The following is a 21,698-nucleotide window of genomic DNA, read 5'->3' on the forward strand; positions in this document are numbered from 1 at the left end:
CCTAAGTGTGTGTACATTAAGCAAGTGCATGTTGCTGTTTTCTGATAGTTTTAGCGTTTGCCAAAAAAAAAATATTTAAAATGAGCACCAAAAGGTAACAATAATCAGAACAGCAGCTCATTTTCATTAGGAATATTTGTCTGTAGTTTTTGTGAAACCTTGTCATTAAAGAAAGAAATTGTATTTTTAGTTTTAAATGTTAGCAGATTAGATTGTCAGTAAGACTGCATTCTTGAACAAGTTGCAAATAATTACACTTAAAAGCCATTTAAACTTCTTGGGTCTTGTTTCTTTCATTATGAAAAATGAAAAGGTTAAACCAACATTGGTGGTTGAATGCAGTTTTTGTGCTTGGTTAACTAAGTACTTTCAAAGATAAATTTGTAGGGGTTGTACTTCTGTCATTGTTTTGTGAAATAAGAGCATTTTGGACTCTTCATTAGAAGTATATTATTTCATTATCTCTGGCTAACTGTGCTGTTGGATATCCATGGAAAGATCCAGAAGGAAGGTTTTATTTTTCAGGCATAAAATAGGTGTGAAGAGGGGCTGGAGTGATGGCACAGCAGGTAGGGCATTTGCCTTGCACGTGGCCTACCCAGGTTCGATTCCCAGCATCCCTTATGGTCTCCCGAGCTCCATCAGGAGTAATTCCTGAGTACATGAACCAGGAGTAACCCCTGTGCATTGCCAGGTCTGAACCAAAAAGCCAAGAAAAAAAGAATTAAAACAGTGTGAAGAAAGCTCAGTGAACCATGTATCTTCCTCATTATTGGCAAAGGAGTACCTTTGTTTCTTGATAAAATGTGTGTGTGCGTGTGCTGGGCATGTTTGTGTTTCTGCCGGTATGTACCTGTGTATGTGGACTATGTGGGTAATGGGAAAGTAAAGTTAAGGTTCACTTATTCTTTCACCCTTCAGTGAAAGGAAAAGTCTTGTATTCTATAGGTGGATGACTAAAGTTTAATTTTCAGTATTAATCGATATTAGTTGTACTGCTTCTTAATATGAATGTATATATCCATAAAAGAGAATTTTAGAGACAACACAGCACTTTCATAATCTGTAATGTGATCTTTTTTAATGTCGGGCCTTTGAAATGTTGGTACTGGCAAGTGCAGAGGCTGATAAATGCATGTATGGGTGGATAGATACTAATAAAATTTGATGGGTAGATAGCATTTGTAATTTTAATAGTATAGCAAAATGTATAAGTACTACCACAATCTATCTCACTGCCAAAAATTCCTCTTAAAATGTGTGTGTGTGGGTGCATGTACTAGGCTTTTTTACAGCTTGTTTCTTAGTTTAGCATGGCTTATTTAGGAACTGAGTAGGGATTTGAGCACATGTCTGTTTGGCAAAGAAGGAAATAATGTGCACAGAAGGAAACAGATCTTTAAAACGTTACAAATCTGATTTCTATCCATACCTTCAATTTAAAAGAGTTTTGGAAAAGTAGAAGGCCTGTGCCTCACTGAGCACATCTATTCACTGCTATCTAGTGTGATAAGATGTGTCACCTCATATCCGGTGTGCCCCTTGTTTGTCTTGCTCCCAGCTTAACTCAGACTGGCATCACCCCTGCAGCCCAGGACAGAATGTCCCCTAGATTGCACAAAGGGTAGAGTCTAATGTTGTTCACCAGATATAGATTTTACCCATCATTCTGGATTCCTGAGAATATTTAGAGACATCATTTTCCTTGACAATAAGAGTCCACCCATCAAGCACAAATTAGGCTGAGCATAGTGTGTCCATGGGTGAATGGAGTCCAAGTGGAGTCCCTTTGTCCAACCACTTGCTTCCAGTTCCCTTAAATATGCTCTCAAGTTAACAGCAAACTGAAAGTCTTCTAACTTTTCAAAAGCCATAGCGTGCTACTACTATCCAAAGAGAGTAGTATGCTATTATTTTTTCTAGGGGTGTGTATATCTGTGTGTGTGTGATCTTAAGTGAGTTTTTCATACAGGCAGGAAGTTGGAAAGAACAAAACGAGTAAGGGCTCAAACTGCATTTTTATAAAATGTTCTGACACCTTGGTGGTAAAGTCCACAGTTGAAGCAAAAAGAATGCCATTGGCTCGGTCTTCCCGGTGGGCTCTCTGTTCATATTTGAAGTGGAAGAAAGGAGCAGAGATGTGGAACATTTACACAAGAAAAAAAGGAGTTCTTTAATTCTTTAGCTTCTGTATATTTTCTCTCAAAGGATCCCTTTTCTGGATAGGTTAAAGAACACGTTTAGAAATGGGAAATCCTAAATCAAAGAGTTTTTAAAGTATCAAAAACAAAAGCTGTATATGATACTCTGGGAAGAGTTTTAGAAGATCCCTTAGAATGAAAAACTAAATATCTTAGTAGGATGAATTGGTTGAAAGTCAGTGTCCTTGGTTCCTCCCTTTTGCCGTTGAGGTGTGAGACCTCATTACATTCTCACATTCATCCCTAATTTCTTTGAGGCTTCTTTTTTTTTATTTTTTGAAAGTAATTGTAATTGGATCATGTACAGTTGAAGATTCTTGGTCTCTGAAATTTCGGGAAAATAATCTTAAAAATAGATAACTATTTAAGCATAACTCATTTAGAAATGTTTGTTGGAGTGGCACCCATCAGTTCTAATGAGTATTCTGCTCTCATTGCCCCTCCATCAGAGTGCCCACCTCTCTGCCCCTATCCACTGCCGGGAGGCTCTCTTCTCACTGGCAGATGGAATTCATTATTCCCAAGTGGTTCTCGGGTAAAAAGGACCTCAGCTTTTTGATAAATGACATGTCACTCTTAATGAGCATCCTATCCGTGGCTGCATAGTACAGAAAAAGATGTCTCAATAAGAATTGGGGAGGAGAGTATCTTGAGATGAAACTAAAACAACCGTGAAAACAAGTGTGTTTTAGTGACGCTAGCAGCTGAGTCGACACAAGCAGAGTTGTCCCTCATGGACTCCTGTAAGAAAATAAGTCGTGTCTCCTGACACTTGCAATGTACTCAGAAAAACCACGGATGACTTAGCCTATTCTTGTGATCTGGGCTGTTGGGTTAACTATTAACTCATGTTTGTGACCCCGTGTGGGAAAAAAAAGCTTGTTATTGATGGGATTAGTGGTTATGAAGGGGCCAGGAAATGGACTCATTATTGCTGCATGATTTTTCTATTACATTGCTATCTAACAGGTAGTAACTGCAAACAAACAGTTTAGAGGGTATGAGTTCGTAAGAGGTGGCAGCCATGACTGATCACCTACCTGAAGTCACTCCAGGCTGTAATCAAGGTGTCAGTCAGGCTGTTTTCTCATCTGAAACTGGAGTCTTTAAGTTTCATTAGGATTGTTGGAAGAGTTCAGTTCCTTTGTTTTTAGCTCTGGGTTTTCCATCTTCGTGACTATCATCCATGCTCCCTCGGCTCTGCCAGAGGCACCTGACTACTCAGTGTGAGAGTTCCTTCCTGTAGAAGGAGTTTCTGTGCATGGAACCCTAACTACCTTGTTTGATTTCCAGATCAGACCTACAGGTTCACGAGTGCACTTCAGGCCACCTGGATTCTATTCTTAATTAGAGGCCAGCAGATGTCAGATCTTAATAACATTTGCAAAAAATCCCAGTAGCAGCACCTCACTTTGTGTTTGCTAGACTGAGCAGAAGACGCTGTATACACTGAGGATAGAACTCTGCCCATTGCAGATAACGCAGCCAACTTTTCACTTTGACAGCAACATGTTCAGATGCACAATGCAAATGCACCACTGTCCTCAGTGTATAGTTGAGAATATAGTTAGCAAACTAAGATTTCAGGATCTTCCTTTGAGAGAATGCATGTGTGTTAGAAAGCAAGGAAAATGAACATCCATAAAAGCAAGAATGCATGGACCAGTGATAGATCCATAATCGTTTCAGCCGTGAGCAAGCTTTATGAGATAGCCTCAGATAAGAGATTGTGTGGTGTGAGTATCTCTAGGTCTTAGACATACCATTTTATCTTTGGGGAGGAATATAGGGTAAAAGGATACTGAATTTAAAACTGATGATTTCCAATCCTGATTTGCCTTTTCATGGATTTGTATCTTGAATAATTGACCAAGGTTGTTTTTTTTTTTAAGAAAAAAATTGCTACTTCTGTTAAAACAAGTAAGGTGGGAGATGCTAGTAACATTTTACTCCTTTCTGAGATAGCCCTATGAAGACAGAACAAAATAAAACTGCAGGTTTAAAAGAGCTTGGAGGTATACTGAACAGATGCATGATTGCAGTAATTTTTAATTGTTGTGAAAGAAAGAGTAGCTAAATAGGAGGAAGGAAATTTAGATTTAAGTGATTACCACAAAAGAGCATTGAATAGTCAAATGTATAAGCCCCATGTGCTCACTTGATGCAACTGAATTCTTTTACACGCATCTCCATTTTTTATTCTCCCTCTGTGAAAGCCTTTTCCTTGTCTCCTTTCCTTTGTTGGCCTGAAATGGAGTAAAGAGTCATTTATCTTGTTTCTTTTTCTAAAGCGTGGAAGGAGAGGGGAGGGAGAGAAAGGGAAAGGGGACATGAGGGAGAGAGAAGAAAAGAGATGGAAGAAAGGAGCAAATAAATCAACTTTGGGGTCCTTTCCTCCAACTCCACCATGTGTTGGAAAACAATAATGAAATCGTATCATCACACTAAGATTCAATTTGCTTTTCAGGCACTCACCTTCTTAGAAAACATACATAAAGGACCAGATGGGCTTGATAGTCACACCAGAGATGGACATATTGCAGATAAGCACATTTTGAAAAGTGATACTATAAGTCAAAATTATGCTGCTTAGGGACTCTGATTTATTTTGCAGAAGATAGCTTTGTATTTGAATATTCATGCTAAAAATGACATTCTTGTGTTGTAAATTTTCTGTGGGTCGGAAATCCCAGGGGTGTTGTCCTCAATATTGGTAGATGGATAAGGCCAAAAATAATTGGGAAAATGGGCAAACCATTAATAGAAGTAATATTTATGCTGGCTTAGGGTTTATATAGTTTTGACCTTATGAAAGGTCAAAATCTCCGAGTTTGATTTGATGAATACAGAGAGAATTGGGTCATGTGGTCATTGTTTAGCTTATTTTACTTAGGAGAATCAAAACAGGAATTGGGCAAGAGGTAAGCCAGACTTGCCATGGGAGGATTTTTGTCATCAATGAGGTGAGTTGGTAGGGGAACATTTGTTCTTAATACAAGAACCTTATTCAGTCTTGCTCTCTGAATTTCCTAGAAAGCCTGTGTCTGATGTCCATGATATTTGTTTATGTCCATTACAATAGTTCCATGGCCTCATTGGTAGCTGTCATTTACCAAGTTGCTTTCCACTTTCTTTTATTTTTTAATTGAATAATCATGTGGAAAGTTACAAAGCATTCAGGCTTAAGTCTCACAATGATCAAGCACCCATCCCTTCACCAGTGCACATATTCCACCATCAAGAACCTCAGTATACCTCCACTCCCACCCCACCTCCACCCCCTCCCCACCTGTGTAGCTGACAATTTTCACTTTACTTTCTCTTTACTTTGATTACATTCAATATTCCCCCAAAAATCTTACTATTATTGTTTGGAGTTTTCCCCCTGCTCCCCAATCAGACCTACTGAAAAGGAAGCATTTCATAGTTTGTTTTCCATTGCTGAGAATGAAGAAATATGAGGTTTTGGATTTCTGCATTTTAGTATTTTAGTAACTAAGTTCAGGGAAATTTCTGCCAGAAATTGCATCATTGCAAGATTTTACCTCTCTTTAATGGTCCTTATAAGATGGCGGTCGCCACGCCTTCCTCCGGAAAGAAAAAGCTGAGCGAGAAAAACCTTTCCCCTCCTGGGGTGGCATGGCGCCATGGCTTACTTCACAGTCTAGAGACATTTCTGCAAGAAGCTGCTGGTACCAACAGTAGTTTAGCTGGCCTCCGGGATCATGGTCATCCAGCAACCGAGAGGCTGCACACATGCGGCCACTCGGGTCACATGTTGGCAGAGAGCCTGCTTTCGTCTTTCTTAGTATTGACTTTAAATTTTTTTTGAAAAATGTCATTGTGAGGATAAAAGTTAAGAGTATCTATGTCTATTGAGGGAGAATAATGCCATTCTAGAAATGTTCCTAAAACTTAAAGCACTTTTTCTGTGTTCTGCAACATGCTGATCCTATTTTTTAAGGAGTAGAGTGTAAGAGAACACGCAACCCGGAGATTCTTCTTCCAGCTATTTATTAAGAAACCTTCTCATGCAAACAGGAAAAAGGACGAACGAAGCATGGACTAAGGACGAACTAAGGAAAAGGAACCAGGGGGGGCCCTAGCTAGGCAGCTTCCCTCCTTATATACCTCTCGCTGCTTGTTTTCGCCCACGTGTCTGCATCTGATAGGTTAGTTACAGCTTATGGGCGTGGCAAGACATCCTGTTCCTTATTAGGAATGGTTTTCGAAGCACACAGGTGTTGTTTACCAAGAAAGGTGCAATTTACAAGCACAGTGCAACTGTTGTTGCAAAGCACGGTCCCGTGGAGGCTCTCCACAGTTGCCCCTTTTTGTTTTAGAACAGCCAGTCTGCGTAGCAACCTCGGCCCCCTTGGCCTTACCCGTCATTGGGAGCCCTCTCGCTTGTAGGTCCCTGTCTTAGGTTGGTCCAAGGGTCAGGTGGGGTATAGTGCACCCTTTCAAACTCCTCAACTACAGGAGGTCCCCTGCAGTTAAGGGCTCTCAGCTGCATAATACCTTTGCTACATCCAGCTAACCTGATTGTTCTAAGCGAGATTATTATTTCAAAGTTGCAAGCCAAAGCTGCGGGGATTGCTGTGCCTCCAGGGCCACGAATGCCTGTAAATATCACGCTTTTGTAAATAGCTGTTCTTGCTGCATTTTGTATAGACACCGGGCAAAAAACCAAAGCAGCGAGAAGCAATAAGGACAGTCTGCTCCCACCCCCGCCCACTCTTTGATAAATGGAGGGGACTTCTACTCTGGGCCTATCAAGATGGGTAAGAAAGGGGGAAATCTATGCACAGGCGTTAAAGCAGGCCATGTTGTAGCAATGGCCCAGGAAGCTGCTTCTTCAGCTCATATCACAGGAATCAGGCTGAGCACGAGCACCAGTTTGCACATCTTGGTCTACTGGAGGCGCAGTCTTCCGTGTCAGGCATTCAGGAATCCACGCTGGTTCTGCCCTGACCTGTGGAAAAAACACAAAACAGAACCCCTGGCCCGGGTTAACACGGGGTCCGAGCTGTGCCATCCACCAGAAAGGGTATAGGTGGAATCAGTTTGGCGATGAATCAGGAGACTCTGGCGGTCTGAGATCCAAATCAGGTACTTGAATTCTGCTTCTGATAAGACGTAAAGGGATCCAAAGTTTCTTAGCGGGGTTATCATCTGTTGAAACAAAAGCATAGCCTTTTCCTCGAATGAGGAGTTTCCCTGCTACCCATTCTTTGTCAATTTTAATCCAAATGGGAGAGTTAATAGTTTCTTGAGTGTGCGCATCTTCCTGAAAATGCCTCTCAGCTGCTGTATAGGGTTCTCCCTGAGGTAAATTTAAAAAGTTTAAAGTAAACAATGTCAGGGACAAGGAATCAAGTGGAGGCATACCTCCTTTTTTAATTTTCAATAACTGTGTTTTGAGGGTTCTATGGGCACGTTCGACTATGCCTTGACCCTGAGGGTTGTAAGGGATTCCAGTAATGTGTTTAATTTGCCATTCATCACAGAAATCTTGAAAAGCTTTACTAGTATAGGCTGGGCCGTTGTCAGTTTTAATAGCAGAGGGAACGCCCATGACAGAAAAACATTGTAGTAGGAAGGAGCAGACTGCTCTGGTTCTCTCAGAAGTCATGGGAACAGCCCATATGAAGCCAGAATAAGTATCTATAGTTACATGGAGAAAAGGCTTCTTGGGGAAGCACGTGACGTGAGTAACATCCATTTGCCATAATTCATTGGTCTGTAGACCTCGGGGATTGGCCCCTGCCACATGGGAGGTACAGTGTAAAGGGGCACAAACAGAGCAAGCACGGACAATATGCCTGGCTTCTCGAATTGGGATACGATGATGAATATGAAGGCGCCGGGCGTTTGTGTGTAAGGCCTGGTGCTCTTCTGCAGCAGAGGTAAAAATTGGTGCTGCCAAGAGATCAGCGGCTTCATTTCCCTGGGCCATAGGTCCTGGAAGACCAGAGTGAGATCTGATATGAGTAATGAAAACAGGTTCAGAGCGCTTTTGTAAAAGCGCTTGTAGCTGCTCAAGTAATTGTTGGACTATAGGATTGGGGGCATTTAGAGCAGCCGTCACGATGCCAGGGAAGAGACCAACCACATAAGCTGAGTCTGAGACTATATTAGCAGGTCCTGGCACATGGGAGAGTAGATACACCAAAGTGGCAAGTTCCACTTGCTGGGCAGAGGTATAGTTAGTGTTTACTGTTGTGGTCAGGGCGGGTCCAGAAATTCCGCCTTTCCCTGAGGCAGAGCCATCAATATAATATACTGGAGCATCAGGAATAGGAGATGGGCGAATGATAGAGGAAATGATAAATGGGGTTTTTTTGAAAAAATCCCAAGTTTTTCCTGCTGGATAGTGGGAGGAAATTTCTCCTGAAAAATCAGCTAAAGCTCTTTGCAAAGCATCACTGAGGGGCAGGATAGAAGCAATCTCTTTTTCAGGAATGGGGAGAACAATGATATGAGGATCAAATCCCAGCATGGCAAGGGCTCTCAGTCTTCCTTTGATTATGAGTTTAGTCATTAACTCAAGGTAAGGCACAAGAGTGCGAGACTCCTTATTGTGCAAATAAAGCCACTCTATTGGGCCCGAAAGCTGTGCTAGAGCAGCAGTGGGCGAGTGGGGAGTATCAAAAAGCAAAAGCCACAATTTTTCTCCCGGAACAAACCGGGAAAGATGGGATTTCTGGAGTCGATCTAGAAAAAATTCTAATTCTTTCCGAGCTTCAGGGGTAAACTGCCTAGGACTGTTCAGGGCGGAGTCGCCTTCAAGGGTCAGGAATAGATTACGGAGGTCTGAGTTGGGAATGCCCAGAGAGGGGCGAACCCAGTTAATATTTCCTAGCAGTTTTTGGAAGTCATTAAGGGTTTTCAGTTTATCATGGCGAATAGAAATTTTTTGAGGTCGTACGGTAGTACGCTCAAGAACATAGCCCAAATACTCATATGGAGACAACACCTGAATTTTTTCTGTGGCTACTTGTAACCCAGCTGCGGGTAGACGAGTCATAACATCCTCATACAATCTCTGGAGTTCTCCATCATTAGAACATGCAAGCAAGATATCATCCATATAGTGAATAACATAAGCCTGAGGAAACTTAACACGGGAAGGGCGCAAGACCAAGTCAACAAAATACTGACACATGATAGGGGAATTGGTCATTCCCTGAGGTAGAACAGTCCATTGATACCTGCGCATAGGAGCGCGGTTATTAAGAGAGGGAACAGAAAATGCAAAACGCTTACGATCATCCGGATGGATAGGAATGTTGTAAAAACAATCTTTTAAATCAATGACAACCAGTGACCAATCTTTAGGAACGGCAGCAGGGGAAGGAAGGCCAGGCTGGAGAGCCCCCATGGGAACCATGGTGGCGTTAACATTTCGTAGGTCAGTCAACAGACGCCACTTGCCTGACTTCTTTTGGATAACAAAAACAGGGGAATTCCATTCTGAAAATGAGGTTTCTATATGTCCCAACTCCAGTTGTTCTTCTACTAAAGATTCTAACACCCTTAGTTTTTCATTATTAAGGGGCCACTGGGAAGACCACACAGGATGGTGGGATTTCCACTGAATACAGAGGGGTGCTGGGCGTGAAACCGCAGCAGCTCCGATTAAACAAGGAGAGGCCTCAGAGTCAAAGCCCACAGCAGGAAGTGGAACAGGAATCCTAATCTCCGCGTTCCACTGCTCAAGTAAATCCCGTCCCCATAAATTCATAGGTACGGGTGCTATGTAGGGCTGGAAAATGGCTGTAATGCCCTCTGGGCCAATACATCTTAGCCACCTGGCACTTTGCCGGACAGAGGAGGAAGGCATCATGCCTACTCCATACAAACCATAAGGTACTGCCTGCACGGCCCAGTTCCTGGGCCAATGTTGGGAAGAAATGACAGAGGCGTCAGCTCCTGAGTCAATCATTCCTATAAATTTCTTCCCATGAATCTCAATAGTTAAAAGTGGGCGGTTGTCTTTCTTCAGATGGGCAACACAAGCAATTATAGGATTTGTGCTGTCAAAATCTCCCCCACTAGGGCGAGTGGATAGACCTGGCACAACCAAAGGTAGCAAAAGGAGCTGAGCTATGGGTTGTCCCTTATCAAATGTCCAAACAGTAGGCACCGTGATAACAATTGTTATTTCACCAGTATGGTCAGGATCAATGACCACGGTATGAACAATAATTCCCTTAATAATAAAACTGTTGTTTCCCAAGAGTAGGCCTATAGTGCCTTGTGGAATTGGTCCCTTTATACCCGAATTTAATTTGTAGGGACACTGGGCAGGGGCTATAGTAATCATATCAGGGCAGGAAATATTCAAGGCTGCGCTTCCTGCCGTCACTGGTTGCAGCGAGTCTATTGATCAGAGCTCAGCTGACTGGAGTTCTGAGACTCCACCTTGGGGAGAGAGACTGCAAACGGAAACATCCCCGGATTTCGCTGGGCCTGGGGCTGGCCCCCTGACAAGTTTCCCGAATTGGAGTCAACAGCTGCATGAAAATTAAAGGGACAATCTTTGGCCCAGTGGTTTCCCTTTTTACATCTGGGACAGGGCCCAGGACGTGCTCTCACAGTAGCACGGTCTGGAGGTGCCCTGTAATCTTTACGAAAGTGGTCTGGTCTCCCACGATTGAAATATCCTTTCTGAGCTTGTCTCTGTACTGTACCGGTCTCAACAGTCCTAGCCTGCATTTTATGTCTAGCAGAACCAACATTCCTGCATGCGTCCAAGTACCCCATTATGTCTTCCTTCTCCTTAAGAGGGCGCAGAATGGCCTGGCAATCCTCATTAGCATTTTCAAAGGCCAATTGTTTAGTTAACAGCTCATGAGTCTCCTTACCCTCAACCTGCATTTCTATGGCTTCCATTAATCTTCCTACGAAGTCTGCATAAGGTTCTGAGGCTCTCTGGACAATCTTTGTAAAGCTTTCTTTAAATTCCGCATCTGCATCAACCTTCTCCCACGCACGCAGGGCTACGCCACGGACATGAGCAAGAACAGCATGAGGCAAAGTGACTTGCCTTTCTGGGTCGCGCCATTTCCCTTCACCAGTTAACATCTCACAAGTCAACTTAATACCTGAAAAGTTTTGTCCAGCATGGCCTAGGCCTTGAAGCTTTGCCTTGGCCTCCTTGCTGAGCCACATTCTCCACTGCAAATACTGAGAAGAGCTTAAGCACGTTTTAGCAACCATGTGAAAATCTTGAGGTGCCCAGTGGGCCTTTTTACTCCAGTCTGTAAGATACTCTCTACAGTACGGAGATGTGGGCCCATATGAGACACAGGCCTGTTTGAAACGACTGAGAGAATCCATCCTTAACCTGCGGAAAGATGGAGGCCACTGCCTCTTTGCCTTGACTGGGCGATTGGGAGCACGTCCCAAGCGGCCTGGAGGCCGATTGGTTGAGTCACTCTCGGACTCAGAATATGAGAAGGCCGTAGCAGACTCATAATCTGCATCACTTTCATCTGATGCACTGGACGTGGAGCTATATTCATCAGTCTGAGAAACATTCAGACTATGACAACCTTTTCGAGGCTTAGGTGTGGGAGGACCTGAGGCCGTATTATTCCTAATGTTCTCCACATCAATTGCACTATTCAAAAACAGGAGAATAGAATTAACAATCTCCCATGTAGTCCAGAATTCCACGGGGATCTCAGTCCCTTTCTTAGATACCTTATAGACATTTTTCCTAACTTGTCTCCAAATCCTGCTTTTTAGAGTTCCTTCGTCTGGGAACCATGGGTTAACCTCAAAAACTACTTTAAGGCAGGACCGGAGTTGGTCTCTGGAAACATAGAGTTCCGGGTTTCCTATTCTGCGGGAGAGAGACTGAACGAAATCCACAAATGACTTGCCCTGTTCAGTCTGGCTCGAGAAAATACGAAAGATCTTGGGAAGGCCCAGAATCTGTCCCATCTTAGTGGGGGATTGCTGCTAGGATTCTAAACCGCAGCACACACAAAAAAATCCTGATCTCCCGCTCACCTTCTAAAGTGGGGCGCACCGAACGCTTATTCTTACCTTTAGTTGATAGTTCGTGCCGACCCAGGGACGCCAGCTGTAAGAGAACACGCAACCCGGAGATTCTTCTTCCAGCTATTTATTAAGAAACCTTCTCATGCAAACAGGAAAAAGGACGAACGAAGCATGGACTAAGGACGAACTAAGGAAAAGGAACCAGGGGGGGCCCTAGCTAGGCAGCTTCCCTCCTTATATACCTCTCGCTGCTTGTTTTCGCCCACGTGTCTGCATCTGATAGGTTAGTTACAGCTTATGGGCGTGGCAAGACATCCTGTTCCTTATTAGGAATGGTTTTCGAAGCACACAGGTGTTGTTTACCAAGAAAGGTGCAATTTACAAGCACAGTGCAACTGTTGTTGCAAAGCACGGTCCCGTGGAGGCTCTCCACAGTAGAGGACCTATAGAGATAGTACAGGGATTAAGGCATTTGCTTTGCATATGGCCAATCTCAGTTTAATTCCTAGCATTACATAGATTTCCCCTAAGCACTGCCAGGAGTGACCAATGAGCACAGAGTCAGGAGTAAACCTAGAGCACCAAATATAGCCCTAAGTCCCCAGCTTAGCTGATAACCATCATAAACAAGTTATTATTATGTATGGATATGTTTAGAAGTAGGGAGAGTGAGTGCAGGCACAGAAACCACTCTTCTGAAATGTGGAGAATTACTGGAAGGGGACATCTTGTAGTCATGACAAAGTCCAGATGAGAAGGTAGGTCAGAGTTTGCTCCAAATTATAGATGTCTCTGAAATTGGGTGAAAATATCTCATTCAATGAACATCCCCCCCAATGAATACAGCAACAGAACTATTGATTCACAGTCAATATATGGGGAATTGACTGGTTTTCATGTTTATAAAGTATTCTTATTTTGTGATAACTGGCTTGAATTTATGAAAGAAGGCCATATTTTTTCTGCATAGTTTTCCAAATCTTAGACCAGCAACTACATTTTGCAAGGACTGCAGCCCCTTCTCTGGGAGCCCCTTCTTCCTCAGTGTGAGATGCTCCCTGGGGGCAGTGACAGTCTGCCTTCCTGGTCAGCCTTGCCTGGTCATGTCTCCCATCTCAGCTCAGGCCTTCCCTCTCCGGTAGACACTAAGGTGAATCCAGTGTGAACATATTTCTGGTCCCTGCATAGCTTGTGAAACCGAAGAGCTTTGCCTCTAAGGATGCCTGACATATACGACTAAGTTGACAAATGGTACCTTCTGTATCACTTCCTCAAGTTTACCTTCCCTGAGAGCAAATGTTGCTGATTTACAAACACCTATTAATTATCCCTCTCTCATTCAACAAATGTGCTACACAACTCAGAGTTGCTGTCTTTGATGGAGATTGCAGAGCTCTTTCATTTCTTCGCTGGGATTCAGGCAGTTCTGGAGTGGCACTGATGTGACAGCATCCACACAGCCTTTCACCTATCTCTCATCGGCGGTCCATTGTACTTCTGTGGTGATGGGGGATGTGCCCATCTCTCCTATAGAACACTGTTTCAGAAAACGCTTATGTTCTCCTTTCTCTCAGAGCTTTGAATGGTCCCTCAATGAATATAATTTATTTTTACTTCAGAGGGTTATTTATTCTGACCGTCAGAGATTAGTGCCCTGTTTACTGACAGATACTGCAGCGTCTCTCCTCTTGGACATGAAGATCTTTTCTTCCTATCCAAGCAGGAGAAATTCATCACAAGTCTTCCCTTTAGAGCATTAGGTGATTTCCCTTTCCTTTGTGTGTGAAAGTTTAATAGGCTCTCAGAGTTTGAAATAAAAATAAATATGGATTTGAAGAGGGAAGAATGACGTCAGTGTCAGTGAAGAAAACAGACTCATGCATGTGACCTCTTCACTCAAGCTCCCCACAGGCTGCTCTTCTACACTCGCTTCCTCACTCTTAACATTGTCCCTCTGCTTCCAACTGCCTCAGGACACCCGCACATACCCCTCTCTAGTATGCCCAGGCCATACCCATCTTTGCGCTGTGTTACTAGCATTTTCATCTGACTATAGAGTGAAGAACCACGGTGATAAATGTCCATCGTGCCGAAGGAGAAAACACCCAGCAGAGTCATCCTCATTGACCTGCAGAGAGCAGAGCAGACGTGCTGTCCCCGCTGAGCAGACAGATGGAGCAGGGTTTTCACAGGCCCCTCAGCCCATTCATCTCAAGGCTGACACACTGACCCGGGCCTGGGGAGACTCTTGAAAGGAACTCCACTTCAGATGAACGGAGCCAACTTTATTATTAGTTTTTGAGGTCAGACACTCAGACTCTAAATTTAGTTTTATTAGCATTTCCCTTTCTTCTCTTGTTTGACAGGCAATCTTGGGTTGGCATGTGGACACCTCACCCTTGACCCAGTTCCCAACATCCCCTTCTGGGATGCACAAGTGCACCCCTCCTTGTCCATTCTAATCTTGGCCCAGGAGGCCCCTGTAAGGGGCCACTGACTGCTTCTTAATACCCATTCTGCCCACCCGCATGGTGCTCAGATTGTCTTCAAGGAGTTTGCAGAAGGCACCGTGCTTCCTCCTCATCTCATCTGCTCTCACATCCAAGTGTCCAGCTAACAGTTGCTTGACAGCATTACATTTCTTGGACTCAGCAGTTTCAGTCTACTGCTAGAAATTGCAGGTGAGTTTGCCCATCTCAGCAGTTTTGTAGAGCAGTTTTTATTACAGGAGAAGTGGGTTGAGCACTGAGGCCCAACATACAAAATAGTGACTGTTCCTGGAACCTTGGACCCTTTTAGCAGATTTAAGTAAACATCTATGTTTATACCTGCTAAAAGTAAAACATCTAGATGTATTTAATGTATTCAGTTCTTCACAGTTCTCCTTCAGTTAAAAAAGTGAGATCAAATGGGTAATTGTATGTTAGAGAAGTGAGAAAAGTAAGACCAAATGAATATTGCTCTGTGTGATGTATGTATATATAGATAAGTGTGTGTGTGTATTGTTGTGCTTCTAATTGAAGTCCCTTGTGATCTTGGATAAGTTGGTTAGTATGTATGATTTGTTGGTTATATATGTCTCAGTTCTCTCACATTTAAAATAGCAACATTAGCAGGACATTCTACATAAAATTTTTGTGGCATATAGCCAACACAATATATATAGAATACTATGTATGTTTGGTAAATAAATGGCAAGCTGGACATTTATGTCATTATTAAAAGTGCCTTGGGGCCAGAGCGATAGTACAGCAGGTGGGCGTTTGCCTTGCACTTGACTGACCTGGGTTTGATCCCTGGCATCCCGTATGGTCTCTCCAGCACAACCAGGAGTAATTCCTGAGTGCATGAGCCAGGAGTAACCCCTGTGCATCGCTGGATGTGACCCAAAAAGAAAAAAGAAAAAAAAGTGACTGTTAACTATACATGTTATATCCTCTCTTTACCCTCCAAAATGTATGAACTGTAAAAATTTACCTGGGAGTATAAAAAGAATCCATATCTCTTTGTCAGAAAGATACAGAATTTATTGCATGTCATTGGCCTTAAAATCAGAAGTCAGAAATAACAGAAATAAGACAATACAAGTCTGAAATTCTGTATTCTTATACTTTCTTGAATTTCGTCTTTTACTTATTCTTCCATAAAATTAGTCACATACAGTTATACCCCCCCAAAAAAAAACAAAGAACATTGACAAAGGACTCTTTTCGAGTAGAATTAAGCACCATATGGACTAAGTAAGGGATTGTTGTAAAGCTGTTCACTGCCAACTCCCAAAAGTGGAAAAGGAAAAATGATCAGAGCATAATGTTCTTCTGACCTTGAAAAATATGGTCTTGCATTGTTGCTTAGCCCAAGACAGAGAGGAATGTGTGGCTGCACTTGGATAATCACAGCTGTGGCAATATCCACCTGTTCACACCAATGTGAGTAGTTAGTGGCTCTGTCCTCACTGTCAGGAAACAGTGCTCAGCTCTCCACTTATGCTCCCCTCCCCAACTCCTCTGGGGTACCATTCAAGGTCATGTCCACGAGCCTTCAGCTAGTCTACACTGCAGTCCAGACCAAGGGGTTGTCACTGGGTAAGATATGAGTGAGTTCTCTGTGCTGGCCCAGCCTCTCCTCCTGGAGAAGCACTGGTGTCCTGCCTCATCTCCCCTATGAGTGATTTTTCTAATGATTTGGAAGGACTTAATCTACATGATGAAATTTTATTCAGGAACATTTCTTTGCCACATCAGTGCCTCGTAGGGTGGGACCTTACTTTCCGTCATCTAAAATTTTGTCGTTCAGCCAGCAAACAGGTGAAAAATTAATAGTTTAGTATCTAGGTGTCCCAAAACTAAAGTAGCAGAGTGCTCTAGGGAGAGACAGTCAGAAGTATTTGGATAGTGGGGACAGTGAGGAAGACCTCGGATGAATGGCATTGGAGCATGTGAAGTATCTGAAAGGTATGATGAGCTTTTCAGATACTTCATTGAAACTTATGACTTCATGGACACATATGTCTATACACATGTCTAGACACCCATAAACTATGTGCACATGCATATAAATGGTCACATATGTGCTTGTATGAGTGTGCATAGACACACACATAGAAAAAGACTCATAATCGCTTCTCAGCTTTTTGGCTAAGATCAAGTGTAGTGAAATAGACTCATACCCATAGATAAGCATAGATAAAAATGATAATTCTGAGAAATTTATAACTCAGATGTGAGGGGAAACATTAGTAGTTTATCAATGCACTAAGATATGTAACTATTGACAGTATTACCATTTGACTCTCTCTGTCTCTCTCTGTCTTCTTTCTCTCAAATATATATATACACACATATGTATATAAATATGTCTAGACATTTTGGTAGAGTTGGAGATCATATTATGGATAAAGTATCTGTAGCAGGATTTAAATGAGAAAAAGTCCTGACAGGAGTTTTACTTGATGTACTCACTGTTTCCCACTGTTTCTTTATAATGTGAGCAGTAAGATATTTTTCTGCTTAGAAACATTTTAGCAATGTCACGGTATTATTACATATAAATGTTTGTTGACACATACTGCTGATTTCGTTGGAATAAATAATAATGTTGGATTAAGTGATATAATGGTTAAGAACAATTTTCAGATCTCTAAACTCACGACCAGCAAGTTTCTTCCTTCATCAGGGTGTAAGAGTCTGTTTGATTCTTTTAAATAGTTTTTAAACTAGGATCCTGCAGAATCAATGAGAGATATGTTTAAATACCAACATATTATGCAAAAAAATGGAAGAGTGAAAAGTGAAAAAGTTCACTCATGAATAAATTCATCCAAACAATACCAAACTCTGCTGTTTTACAACTATTCTTTGGATTCAGCAGATTTAAGAGAGTCAATAGTTCATTTAGATAAAACCTATGTGGATTAAATAGAATCAGAATTTTATTTTAAAATAAAGACTGATCTGAAGGAATCTTTAAAATTGAATCAAAGGTCAACAAAGCAAGTTTTCTTTTACTTTGTGGTCACACCCAGCAACACTCAGGGATTTTTCCTGACTCTGTGCTCAAGGATCTCTCCTGGTGGTGCTCCGGTGAACATATGTGGTGCTGGAGTTCCAACTGGAGTTGGCTATGTTCAAGGCAAGTTCCTTAACCCTTGTTCTATATCTCTGACTTTTAAGTGTCAACTTTTTCAGGGGGAAATAGTTACTCGGAGCTTTCTGTAGTGTAGATTGTACCATTTGGGGAAATTCATATTTTCAGCAATAATGCAGCCTTTTACATTAGTTAAATCAGAAGGATATAAAGAATTTGCGTTGGGCAGAGTATGTTTCCTCATCAACAGTTGTGTTGGTTCAGTGGGAGCCTCCATTAGAAATGGCCCATTGTTAATTTTGAAAGAGTCTTGAGGTATTTAAATGGCTCAGTAGTGGAAGTGAGAGTCTTTTGGGCCAGATTGATACTAGCCTGAACTCAGACATGCTTTATACACTGATTTATACATCTGGGAGACATTGCAACAGCATTGTTATCAAAGTCTGAAAGAAAATGTGAAGATTGATGGATACTTGCCTATTATTTCCATAACTGCAGGCTAAAGTCAGGCTCTATTACTTAAATTGGTTATAAAAATAAGTTTTGAATCTTAGGAGTCCAGTGAATTTAGTAACCTGTTGATCTTTTGGTTATGTATTTTTAAATTCTTTTAGACAATAATTATATATTTCTGCTACTCACACTATTACAGATTTATACAGAGTAAATCTAATTATTTTACAAGGTGAAATTTTAAACGTTTTATTATATATTCAAACACGAAGGGCTTAGATCATTAGACATATCTAACACATATGGAGCCTTGACACCATGTATACTTGCTATCTGAGACACAGGGAATCAGCTGAGGCTTCTTGTCCCTGCCCATATCTATCTGTATTATACCCCACTGTGCATGTAAAATAAATGTACATATTGTATATAGTGAGCTATCTTATCACCAATAGAAGAGGTCTTTTTGTGTCCTGTGTTGGATTTTAAGTGCACTTAACTCTATACATATTCTAAAGACAAAACCAAACTCATAAAAATCTCTTTAAATGATGATGAACTAAGTATTTTTTTCGTGAATTTTATTTTATTTTATTTTACTAATCACTGTATCAGTATCATAAAATTGTTCATTGATTTACTTGAACGGGCACCAGTATCATCTACATTTGTCCCAGCCCTCAGATTTTAGCAGCCTCTCCTTACTCGTTTTTCCCAATGATTGGGGGCTCTTTTCGGGGTGAGGGGAATGAGACCTGTTATTGTTATTGTATTTGGCATATTGAATACACTACGGAGAGCTTTCCAGGCTCTTCTGTGTGGATGGAATACTCTCGGTAGCTTGCCAGGCTCTCTGAGAGGCATATATATATTTCCCTTTTTGATGATGATGAACAGGAATATGTTCACCCATGCAAGAGGCTCAGCCTGAGAATGTGGAAAGTGGCCGGAAGCATGGCGGCGGTGGGGTAGTGGGGGTCAGCTACCAGGGCTGGGTCCCTTGGGGTGGGGAGGGCTCTCACCCTCCCCCCCTCTGGTGCCCCCCTGGTGTGGAGTTCAGTGGCATGGTTATGGGGGCCTCATTTTATGCTGCCTTCAGGGAGAAGCAGCTGTGAGTTCTCGAGGGTGGCCAGATGAGGAGATTATCTGGCAACGGCTGGGTGGCTTATGGGTGTGATCCTGGGTCACCAGAGTTTGGGGGAAGCAGGCAGAGGATCTCTGCTCCCAGGTCCCACTGAGCCCAGAGTCCAAGATTAAAATTAGACTAAATTAAAATTAAATTTTATTTTATTAAAGCACTGTGATTTACAAAGTTATTCACTTGGGTTTTTTTAATGTATATTATTCCATCACTGACCCTGCCACCAGTGTCACCTTCCCTCCACCAGTGTTCCCTGTCCTATCTCCCCTCACCTCCCAGCCTGCCATCTTGACAGGCGTCTTTGTAAGTTTTGCTATTAAAGTTTGGGTCTCATGGTTTCAGTGTCGTTGACTCTGTGGTTTGATATTTAACTATATCATTCCTAACACCACCTATCCGTTACCCATGTGCCCTGTTTCTTCTCGTCTGTCTCTTCTTCTCTCCTCCCCTGCGCTCCTCATCTTTCCTTCTCCCTATACTTTGGGACCCAGAGTGACATCGTTCTTAAAAATGCATTTCTAGACAATTGATTTGGTCTCCACTTCATGTCAAGCACCATCACAGAGAATGAACCACTTCATATTCACACCAACAGTGATGAGGGTTCCTTCTTCTCTGCAGCCTCAACCTCATTGGTTGTTGCTGGCCTTTATGTCAGTGGTTGGTGTGATTGACTACATTTTATTGTAGTCATTTGCATTTCTCTGGTATCAGTGACCATGAACACTTTTACCTGTGCCTTTTTACCAACTGTCTGTCTTCTTTGGAGAAATGTCTGTTTAATTCTTCTCCCCACTTTTGGATAGGTTTGTTAATTATTTTGTTACTGAGCCCTGGGAGCAATGTTTGTATTTTGAATTTTAGTTCTTTGTCATATGTACAGTGTGCAAACATTTTTTTCCCATTCAGTATGTTGTTCTCTTATTTTGCAGTGTAGAAACTTCTGTTCGCTACAGTTCCATTTGTTTTACCTATGTTTTCCTTGTCAATGGAGTCAAATCATTAAAAACAATATTGTGTCAAAACCCCAAGTGCACCCAAAACATGAGTGTCTTGCATATTTCCTTCAGTATATTTTAGGTTGGGTCTGATATATTTTGTGTTATTTTCTATGCCTGTTGTGAGATACTGGTCCAGTTTTATTTTTCTGCTTATAACTACCTAGTTCTCCCAACACCATTTTAAATTTCCTTTCTTTACTTAATGTTCCTGAATTCTTTGCTATAAGTTGGCTGTCCATGTGCCAGAGGGTTTATCTCCGGTCTTAATTTGGTTCTATTGATCTGGATGTCTGCTCTTATTTCATTACTAAACTGTTTTTGTTACTATAGTATTATTGTATATTTTAAAGTTGGGAGCTGAGATACCTCTTATATACTTTTATTTCATTATTGCTTTGAGCATTTAACAGTTTTTTGCTGTTGTTGCTGTTGCATACATATTGTAGCAGTATTTGTTCTATTCTTGAAGAATAGAATTTTGATAGACACTGCATTGAATCTGTAGGATGGTCCTTTAATGATGTTATTTATTCTAATTCATGAGAACATAGAATTTTTCTATTTCCTTGTGTCTTCTATTTCTCGTATTTATGTTTGGTTTAGTCTTTATGGAAACCAATATGAAGACTTATAAGAAAATTAAAAATAAAAGTACCATATGAGCCAGAAATTTTACTTCTTGGAATCTAGCCCAAGAACATAAAAACACATATTCAAGAAGATAAATGCATGCATATTTATGTTCATTGAAGCACTTACAATAGCTAAAATCTGGGAAAAAACCCTAAAGTGCCCCCCAAAAATGAGTGGATAAAAAAAACCTATGGTATATATTCACTAAGGAATATTACTTAGTTCTAAGAAAAGAAATCTTGCTTTTGTCTCCGTAACACTGATAGAACTAGAATGGCGTGCCAAGTGAAATAACACAGAAGGAGAGAGACAAAGACCCGATGGCCTCCCTCATACGTAGGATAAAGAGAAACAAAGCAAGGGAATAGATAATGTCCAGTGAAAACAACCCTTAGTCTCTGATAAAAGAACTAAGGTTACCAAGTGGGAGAAGGCTGGATAGAATGCCCCTAGAGACGGTGGTGGAGGTATATTGCTATCTTGGTGGTGCCTGTGGTTTGATAATATCATACCTTTTGGACTTATTAACACTTGCATTCTTATAAACCATTGTTGCCACAGAAGAGCACTAGCACAGGCTTTATAAAGCTCCAGGCAGTTGGGAAGAGACTGGCTGCTTTGTTCTCTGGCATCCTGGCTGCTGCACGCGAGTCTCCCCTCCGACACCTT

The 21,698-nt window shown here is 41.7% G+C and overlaps 1 protein-coding gene and 1 pseudogene across 3 annotated transcripts in view; both read left to right on the forward strand.

Annotated features, from left to right (window-relative positions):
- The window catches only part of SNTG2 (syntrophin gamma 2), a 439,433-nt gene that overhangs the window by 276,223 nt on the left and 141,512 nt on the right, over positions 1-21,698 (forward strand). The window lies entirely within an intron of this gene.
- LOC129400317 (U2 spliceosomal RNA) lies at positions 16,833-16,995 on the forward strand (annotated as a pseudogene).

The sequence above is a fragment of the Sorex araneus genome, chromosome X (assembly GCF_027595985.1).
Source record: "Sorex araneus isolate mSorAra2 chromosome X, mSorAra2.pri, whole genome shotgun sequence".
Lineage (NCBI taxonomy): Eukaryota > Metazoa > Chordata > Mammalia > Eulipotyphla > Soricidae > Sorex > Sorex araneus.